The following is a 9,489-nucleotide window of genomic DNA, read 5'->3' on the forward strand; positions in this document are numbered from 1 at the left end:
TCTTTGTTTCGTTTTCTATTTTCAACGGTGTCCTTGCCCTGGAATATGTTGGAGAGGCCTTGAAGAATTTATATGGTAGGTAAAGCCTATGTTCAATTGTTATACCAATGGGGGAGAGTGTCTTGCTCGGTGATTGCATCCCATCATGAGGGTTGGGATGAAGGGAAAATGAGTCACATTTCTGTTAAGTGGTCAAAGCGATGGCTTTGCTGATGATAGAGAAGACCAGGTTAGGCCCCGAGCACCAAGTTATCTTTCCGTAGGTGACAGAAAGCAACGTCTCACACTCTGTCTTGGAAGTTCAGTCTCCAATCTCTGATTCTGTGACGGCCAACATTTTCAGCTAAATGACGGAGTCTGGTTGTCAGGGTCAGACCAAGAAGTAATAAGCTATGGAGTCTGGTTTGAGTCAGACTCATGGTTTATGAGGACAAGTAAGGGAGCACGGGGGACACTTACACTCTCACCGTTTTGGTTTTGGGCAACCCTAAGAGCTGTCATCCTTGTGCATCAGACAAGCCACTGAGTTTTAAGGACAAGACTGGAGCTCAATGACATTTTGAAGAAATAAATCACAAATGGACCATCACGTACTTGAATCTTAGGTGATATCATAGTTCATAAGCTAAAACATATGTGTAGCACTGCCCCACGCAATGGGCTCTTCCATCTTATGTAAAGAGATTTCAAAGTTTATGATTGGAGTTCCTTGAGAATCACTGACTAACCTGGTCCTGCCCCATGCCTGAAATCCCACCTATACTCCAGAGTAAACTTGGTTTCATCTTCCTTTTATTCCTAGCTGTTCTGCCCCTTCCAACTTCCAAAGGGATGTGAACAGAAAGATGGTGGTGAAGGGTGTCAGCCGATACCATCCAAATCTGCCACTTTGGCATATGAATTATTGCGAGCTGAAAGCAAGTGAGAAGAACCAGATTCCCAAAAAGTTCTCTGCCCCACCCCCAACCTGCCTAGAAGCAGGACAGAGGTTTACACAGAGGTCCCTCCTTCCCTCTTTACCTGAAAAGACGAAGGTCAATCCCCAGAGACAACTTCAGAGCTGATCTGCCTGGAAATGAAATCACAAACTTTACTTTTATCTCTACCCTTGGCCTGACTCTGCCTTCCTTTGTTCCATCATTTCACCACCGATTTATAGTCCTTTGTTAAAGGTGCTACACGAGCTGGACTTCTGAGCCACGTGGACAGTTACCTGTCTTTCCTAGGGTGTGTCCCACCTTTACCTGGTAAATGTGTTAACAAATTCAGTTTGTTTTCCTCTTCTTTGTCTTTCCTTACAGGGGTTTCAGCTAAGATCTCAGAAAGGTAAAAAGCAGGCAGATCGTCTTTCCCCCCCATCAGTTAGAGCCTCTGTAGTATTCTCTCTCAGCAGAAACTAAATCCAGGGAAGGTTGAAAATACCATTAGACCTATAGATCATATATTAAAGTGTTATTCCTGCCCTCTACCTGCCAAAAACTCCATCAGGGAGGAACACATATGCTATTCGGTACCTGTCAATCCTTGTCTAAATCATGAAGCAAACAACCAGGAGCCAATTTGCCTCCATAACACTGCTGGTTGCCCCAAACTCACAACAGATGAAAGGGAGACTCCTCCATAATTAATACCATTATTAATATATCCCCAGACCACCACCACCCCGCCCCCGCAGCCTGCATGATGGATAAAAAAGCTGAGTCCTCTCTCCTATGTCTTTGGCCAAACTTAGGAAGAGGAGGAAGGAAGTTAGGAGAAATGACAGAACATATAACATTTTAAGTTTTGCAAGATAACGGATTCAGTAAAGATTTTTTTTCTATAGTGGGCTGACATGAAATATTCCTAGAAAGATAATGACTAAAACAAATTCAAGAAAACAAGACTGGCAGATCAAAATAAACAAATGAAAAGGCTACACACAACAGGAAAAATATTTGAAAATAAGTCTGTCTGGCAGTTTATTAGCAGTTGCCTTGGGTTTTAAACAGATTTATAAATCAAATCTTGAAATATGGTTGTTAATGGTTGGTTTGTTCATCTATTTCTGTACATGCTGGAACAGACAGATTATTTCTCTTACATCTCAAGAGCCTCCTGTTCCTTGCTTTTATGCTTCGATGGGCCAGTCCATTCATCTGGGGCAATAGTCAGAATTTTGGTATTCCAGGGAATACCAGCTGGAAAGCTGCTGTTGAAAAGCACTGTAAACAACTGAATAAAAAAAATTTAAGTACCTAAATTACAAACTTGGAATGCTTATTCTGTTACAAACAATTCCAACACAAGTGTTTACAATCGCTACTGATTGATTAATTCATTTGACAATAACAAAGGGGAACACAACCCATGTTGGGGACAGCTTGGTAATAGTATGGAATTAGTTCCAACCTTGTCGATTCCTGAAGCCAGTCCTGAAATACAGTGCCCAAGTGTTCCAGGATGGGGAAGAGCATTACAAAGGACATAATTTGAAAACCATATTTATTTATCCTCCTTTATAATACCTGAGTTTTAAAAGCCATGAACTGTATTAAAATCTAAGAAGGTTTGCTTCATTTTGGTGTGTCTGTTTCTTTGGTTTACTGCTTCTTGCCTTCCCCATAATATGACAGGGTTCTTTTTGGTTTTCCCTTCTTGGAGAGCAAATATTCTTTATTTAGAGATAACCTTTTTTAGTTTATGCTGACTGTGCTGTCTTTAATCATTTGAGACAACAAATGCTTATTTTAAAATGTTTTACTGTAACTTTGAAACAAGTAGCCAAGTATTTTCTCCAGTAACCATGATCTGATTCTTCTCCTGAGTGTTCAAATGGCCTGACAACTTTTAATTTTTGTCCTCCCCAAATGAAATCCTAAATGTACAATAAAACTTTCAAGATATCTTTTCCACCTACAACTGTCTTTTAGACTTCCCAGGAGGTACCTAGAAAATCATAAAGATTTCTCCTTTCACCCTGCAAAAAGAGAGATGCTGGAAAGAACCATGGCTATTTGATATGTTACTATAGATAAGTTGCACAAGAAGACTTAAAAATCAGAAGAAGAAGGAGGGAGGGGAAGAGAAGGAGAAAGGCTTAGTCTTCCCTAAGTCAAATTTGCATGGATAAAATGTTAATGTAAATATTGCAGAAGCTTTACACCAAATGGGAAATTCCCAGAGATTCATCAGTGCTCTTACTGTCCATGAGATGTTTCTGTCAACATATAAATTCCTGGTGGTGTTTGGCTGATAATAGACAACAGGGGTAGAGTGTAATCAGTCCTAATCCCAGCAATTTCTTTTATGTAAACTCAGTCACAACTTCACTTCTTTAATTTGAATCTAGCATCTTCTGGGCTACTGAGTTTTAATTGGGGACTTACATCACTTATTATTAATAAGTCATTAATGTATAAATATGTAGAACCTACTCCCGACTTACCAAGCCTCTTTGCTTCATACTGTTGACATCGTCCTTTTATATTCCTACTATGTGACTTGTACGTTTGTGGCATGGGATGTCTCAGGATTAGCATATGTCCATTTCAAGACTTTTTCTCTGTGGAAATTATATTTATTCACTTCTATAAATTAAATGCAGTGTTTTCTATCTTCTTTGAAAATATGATAGGTCATTATGTCTACAGCTATTTTATCTAGAACTTCTTTTGGACTGGCTTTGTTATGTTGTTTTGCATGGCACAGAAACAACCAGAATTCCTTGTTAGTGGCATTATGGTTGTTATGAATTCTCATCAGCCCTTTTGCCTTGGAAAATTATAAGTAGTAAATCAATCACAACATTTAAAATCTTTTGTCATCGCTCTATATAGTCATTTTGTTGGGAAAGGACTTGCAACCAGCTTCATCTCCAACAAAGAGACCATCTCAAAGCTTCATAGGAAAAGATGACTATGCCAGATTCACTTGCTTACACACTCCTGATGGTGTGGCTTCAACAACTTTAAGACCATAACCATCCTACTGAGTCTGGATTTCCAGAATTCTGCTCAAGAAGCATGTGGGTTCATGAAACTGTGTTGGGGAAAGAAAATGACCCCGCCAGCAGAAAGATGCTTCCTTATCAATAGACGAAAGAGAAGACAGGGTATGAAGTATTTACCGTATTTACATGTATATAGGGTATCACCAAAGTGATGACAAAAGTATAAACACTGACTCATTGTTTACAGCAAAGCTGAAGAAAGAATATTGACTTCTCTTTATCTCCTTGAGAAGCAAAGGGCTGCACCTTGTGAGTCTCCCGTCAATCTCCTGAGAGCCCCCTGACCTAATTCTGGAGGTACATTCTTATATACCTAGGGGTTTTTTGGCTCACAACCTTAGAGATACCCTGCATGGTAAAAATTAAAGACTGGACTTCATCCATAGAGACATTGATCTCTATTCCGAAGCCTGGAGTCAGGACTCAGATTCACTACATATCCAAGAAATACTGCAAGGAAGGAGGTGGGGGGGGTGTAGAAGAAGGGCACTTTCCCTATATAATCAGAGAAAATAATTTCCATTTACCCTTATAATTGTTAACTCAAGATCTGGGGGAGCAAGAATTACAGAGGGGTGACTGTCTGGGATATTGTCTGTCTGGAATATTGTTGATGCTGTTACAGAGTTCTATCTTCTAGATCTACAAAGAAGCTCTTTCTCTTTCCTCAGTCTATGCTGTGAGTTGTAACAATTTGATAGACTTCGCTTTTGTGAGCTAAAACAATTGAAAATATCTTATTGTCTAACAATATGATCATTTTTGTATATCTGTGTGTCCTAGTTTTACCTTTTTTTGAAAATTGCCTTTGAATAAATCTATACATAATTTCCTTTGATCAACAGTGTGCTTTGGCGCTGCTACTTTAGTACTATTGGAAATTCAGAGAAAGCGTTTTATTCACATTATAACAGAAAATTAAAGGCGCCCTGTTCCTGCCCTCTCGCCAGCCCTACTTGTATACTTCATGAGTCAGGGGTAAAATGGATTCAAAAGTTCAGCTTCAACTTCTGGCTAGCTGGTCCAGTTCAATTGAAAATGGGCTCTGTTTCTATATATATTATAGAAGTATGCTGTTTGAGAACTCGGTATATGCTGATCAAGCCATACTTCTAAGATACCTCAAGTGAAAAGAGCACGATGCAAAATAGTGTGTACAATGTAACATTTTGTGTAACTAGAAAGAGAACATTGATATTCATATTTACATTTCCACGCATAAGGACATCAGGGAGCATACGCGTGAAACTCAAAATAGGAGTTATATCTGGGAGAGAGTGGTGAGCAGTGACTGGTGAAAAGGGAAAGGCTGGGGACACACCCATTTAGTTACAGACCACATGAAGCTATGACCTCATCCAAGAAAAACAAAACCCAGGGGGCTCATCCGGCTAGCATGAAGGTGTGGCAGGCCCGGTTCCTCGCGGCAGGTGTGCGTCTGAGACGTCCTGGAAGGGTGTCAGCGAGCGGTCACGCTCAGGTTCCAGCGCGTTTCCGCATCCCGCGGCAGGGCTGCCCTTCATCCTCGAGGTCAGCAAAGGCCTGTCGAGTCCTTGCACAAATCTCTGAGTATAGTATTTAATATACCATGGAGAAGTAGGTATCCTTTACTAATTTTTTAAATAGGTTTCTCAGCCTTTCACTTTGACCTCGGCACTGCTCTCGACGTGAAGGGCGCAGCACTGAGCACGCAGGAGAAGCCCCCGCTTTCTCGGATGCACTGAGCATCTCCCACATCGCCGGCACCGCGCTTGAGACATTGCTTACGTTATTACGTAATCAGTACGGCTAATGCCACTTTGGTAGTACCCCAGACTCTGAAACAGGAGGAAGAGCAGAGCGCGCTGGCAGCCTGCGAGGTTGTGCGCGGGCCAAGGAGCACCAGGTGGCAGAGGCCCGGGAGGATCCTGGGGGCAGACGCGGCGGGCGCTAGGACCTGGGGCGGCCCGAGGCCTCGCCCCCCGCCCCCACCGCGTCCGCACCGCGTAGACCACGACTCCGAACCGCCGGGTTGGGGCCGGAGTTCTTAAAAGTTCTAACGAGCCGTGCACGGCGCCGATCCATGCGGCGAGCAGGCACCGTGCCCCGACGCGAGGAGGGAAGGGGCTGCGGCGGCAAGCGCCCCCCGACCCCGGGGACGGCAACGCGGCCGCAGCGTCGCCGGCTCCTCCGGAAGCCTGCGCGGGGTCGCGACAAAGTCTCCGGAGCGCTGCGAGCATTCTGTAACCCTCCTGATGCGTCCCGAAAGGCAGCACCTCTCTCCCCACCGGACGCCTGGACGCGATTTCTTTTTTCAAAAAAGTGAAGCTTCCGAACTCACCGCTCAGCAGCGGCGACTCTGGGCTATTTGTCGCTGGATGGGAGGCCGCAAAGTTCACGCGGACGTGGCGGACAGAAAAGGTAAAACAGTGCATTCCTGGCCCGTACGGGGATCGAACCCGCGACCTTGGCGTTATTAGCACCACGCTCTAACCAACTGAGCTAACCGGCCGCCTTAGGGCGGGTCCGCTACTTACACTTGTTAAAGTCTTGCCCACCCCCCCCCCACCCCAGCCCGGCCCACATTTCCGCCCACCCCACCCCCGCTAAAAGGTTAAGATAAATGCTCTTTTTTCTATAAAGAAAGAGAAAAGAGGCTTCCCGGCGCCGACAGAGCGAGATGGGCTTCCTCCCGGGAAAACTGAGACCCCAAACTGACGGCAGCAGCCGCTAGAAATCCCAAGCGGGGCTCCCTCTCCTGCACCGGTAGCCGCCCCAGCCCAGGCGGGACCGCCGCCGCGCAGGCTCCCCGCTCCTGGGGCCCGTTCAGGGCAGGTCAGCTTCGCCGGGACCCTAGGGACCCGGACCCTGCAGCCCCCGCCGCCCGGCCTCAGCGGGTCCGCGCTCGCCCCGGGCGGAATCGCGAGCTGCTCCCGAAATCTGGAGCTGCAGTGCGGCTTGTGGACGTGTGGTGGCGCTCGAGGACAGGACTGGCTTCGGCCGGGCTCGAGGACTGGGGGGGTCTGCCCGCTCCAGAGCGTCTGACCCCTCTACGTCCCAAATGTACTAAGACGCCCTAAATCTGAGACAAAAGAAGCCGAGACCAAGGCGAGTTCGGAGTTGGGGCCTTTATCTTTTCTCTTTTGGACGCTGCAACCCTCCCATGTCTCATCCTAGTGCCCTTTGTTGCTTCTGAAGTTCACTGACCCGTTTTGTACAAACGTGTATCTGAGCAAGACTCGAAAGACTTTTTCACTCCTTTTTTTCTTTTGCAGAAAGGAGAGTTCTTGTCTTTCGACAAGGCAGATCAACTACTCATTTGCTTATTTTCCATTATGCCACTATAAATTTGGTTTTTAATGTGAAAATAAAAGCTGTGAATTCATGTTCCTTGTATTTAGTGCGTTTCTTGGAGTCGGCACCCTGCGTGTGAACTCACAGCTGTCGGCACTTGCTTTGTCCTCTAGTAAAAATTCAGTAGAAGGTGAACTGAAAAATCAGATTTTTTTGTTCTCCGGTCCCTTTTCTATTTGCACTTTACTGCCGCTCCCTTAGTTTTCCAAACCCTGGGAGAGCTCTCCTGCTGGGCTCTTTGGGCTGCTGGGCAACCTCTTTGCTCTCCAGTCTTCACTTGGCTATTATTTTTCCGCCAGGAGATCCCTCTCCTTCCAGAGAGCCTTGGAGAGATTGCTCTCAGCTCTCCGTGCTGGCTCTTCGCAGTTGAATACAAAGTGCCTTGCACCGGCATTGCCCCTGCGGGTGCCTGGATGAATATTTCTCTCCACTTCGTGGCCTTTTCCCTCAGGCCCCTTTTGGCTTCGTCTCCTCCGCAGAGACAATCAGCGGTGGTTTGGGCTGCATGGAATTCTCTGCTTGGGTCAAGCAGGCCCACCAACAAACCTTAAAAATCTCTTGGAGTTTCTTCCAGTTGCTCCTAATGGGGTCTTCATAGGTTTGTCTTTCTCTGCCCCTCTGCTCCTCTGCGGGGGATAAGGGCAACCAGAGGCCTCTTTTATCCTATGAAGGCCTCCTTGTGGAATTTAGTTTCCTTTGATTCTTTTGTCTGGGTTCAGAAACCGGATATTCTGAAGCCTATGGCCTTGCTTTAATCAGTAGGTTGAGAAGGACACAGGGTTGCAACTTCGCACAACCCAACCAAGTGTTTCCAGATTGCCAGGCCAAAATTGCTACTGAAACTAGTTCCCTTAAAATACATAGGGTAACAGCCTAGCTGCTCTTCATAAAGAAGCTGTTTGTGGTCCGACTCTGTGCCAGGTGATCTGCATGTCGGATATCACCACACCGAAATGACACAAGGAACAGTGTAATGTGGGCTTGAACAGAAAAGACCTGCATATCAACGCGAATTTTACCTGTAACTGGTCTTGGCTTCAACACTGCATCAAAGAAAAGAAGAATGTCCTGAAGGCTGCAGGCAGTTCAGTGAAATGTTACTGGAAAGGAAACAAAAAGTAAAAATATCCTACAGTATGGGACAGGAAGAAAAAGCCCATGTCATTAAATACAGGTAATATGTTTAATTTGTCCTATTGTATTTGTTTTCCTTTTGAGAAAAAAATATTACATATATGTACTTTATGCAGACACAACGTAGTCTACAAAACCGAAATATACAATAAGTTTAAGTTTCTGCGTCAGAGGACAGAAACTTTATAAAAATATTATGTTTCCTCACATATATTATTTGTTCATTTAGTCCTGCTGTTAGTTACTCAAGGCTACTTTTACCTGGTCCTATTGTTTCTATTAAATAACAGTATTCAGCAACAAACACCCATATTTTTATGTTACAGTAATAATACATATGTGTATAATCATTCCTTTTGCATTTCGTGATTGTTTTGACCTGGTACGGCGCTTGTCCTAGATTGGGCCTCCAAAGACTGGGCGACACGAGCCCCCTCGGCTCGCCTGAGCTGGGAACGGCCCAGGAGAAGCGCGCGGAGAGCTGCAGGGCGCCTTTCCCACCGCGAGGAGGCGGGGACTGCCTCGTCCCCCAGAGCCCGGGACAGCCGGGAAAGAAGCCGGAGCAGAAGCCGCTGCGCGCGGAGAGCCGCGCGGCAGGAGGGAAGAATCGGGGGCCGCGGTCCCACCTGCTGCCGCCCGCGCCCGGGGCCGCGCTCCGAGCCCCCGAGAAGCGCGCGCCCCCTCGGCGCCCCCGCAGCACCTGCTCCCGGGCGCCGGGGTCAGCGGATCGGGGGTGAACATCTGTGCCTGCCAAGAAACAGGGGCTGGCGGCTGGGGTCCCTGCCACTCGGCTTCGTGGGTTGGGGGGGGCGCCTTCCGTGGAGACCCGACCCCAAGACTGTGATCCTCCCCGCGCCTCCCCCGCCGCCCAAGGGCCCGGGACCCGCAGCGCAGGGCTCTCAGGAAAACTCGTTTCTAACAAACAGGAAGGGCGACGACTTGACATTTTCCGTGGTTTGCAGATAAAAGTTCCAATCTCTAGAATCTCTGAAATCAAGTTAAGTGCATTTCAGGAAAAATAAACTAGCGCA

General features: G+C 46.2%; 1 non-coding gene across 1 annotated transcript; it reads right to left on the reverse strand.

Moving 5' to 3' along the window:
• Positions 1-6,408: 6,408 nt before the first annotated feature.
• TRNAI-AAU lies at positions 6,409-6,482 on the reverse strand. Its single transcript has one exon. It is a non-coding gene; the product is annotated as a tRNA-Ile (tRNA).
• Positions 6,483-9,489: the final 3,007 nt, after the last annotated feature.

This window comes from Lontra canadensis, unplaced genomic scaffold (genome assembly GCF_010015895.1).
Source record: "Lontra canadensis isolate GAN:19392208 unplaced genomic scaffold, GSC_riverotter_1.0 scaffold21, whole genome shotgun sequence".
In the NCBI taxonomy this organism is placed as follows: domain Eukaryota; kingdom Metazoa; phylum Chordata; class Mammalia; order Carnivora; family Mustelidae; genus Lontra; species Lontra canadensis.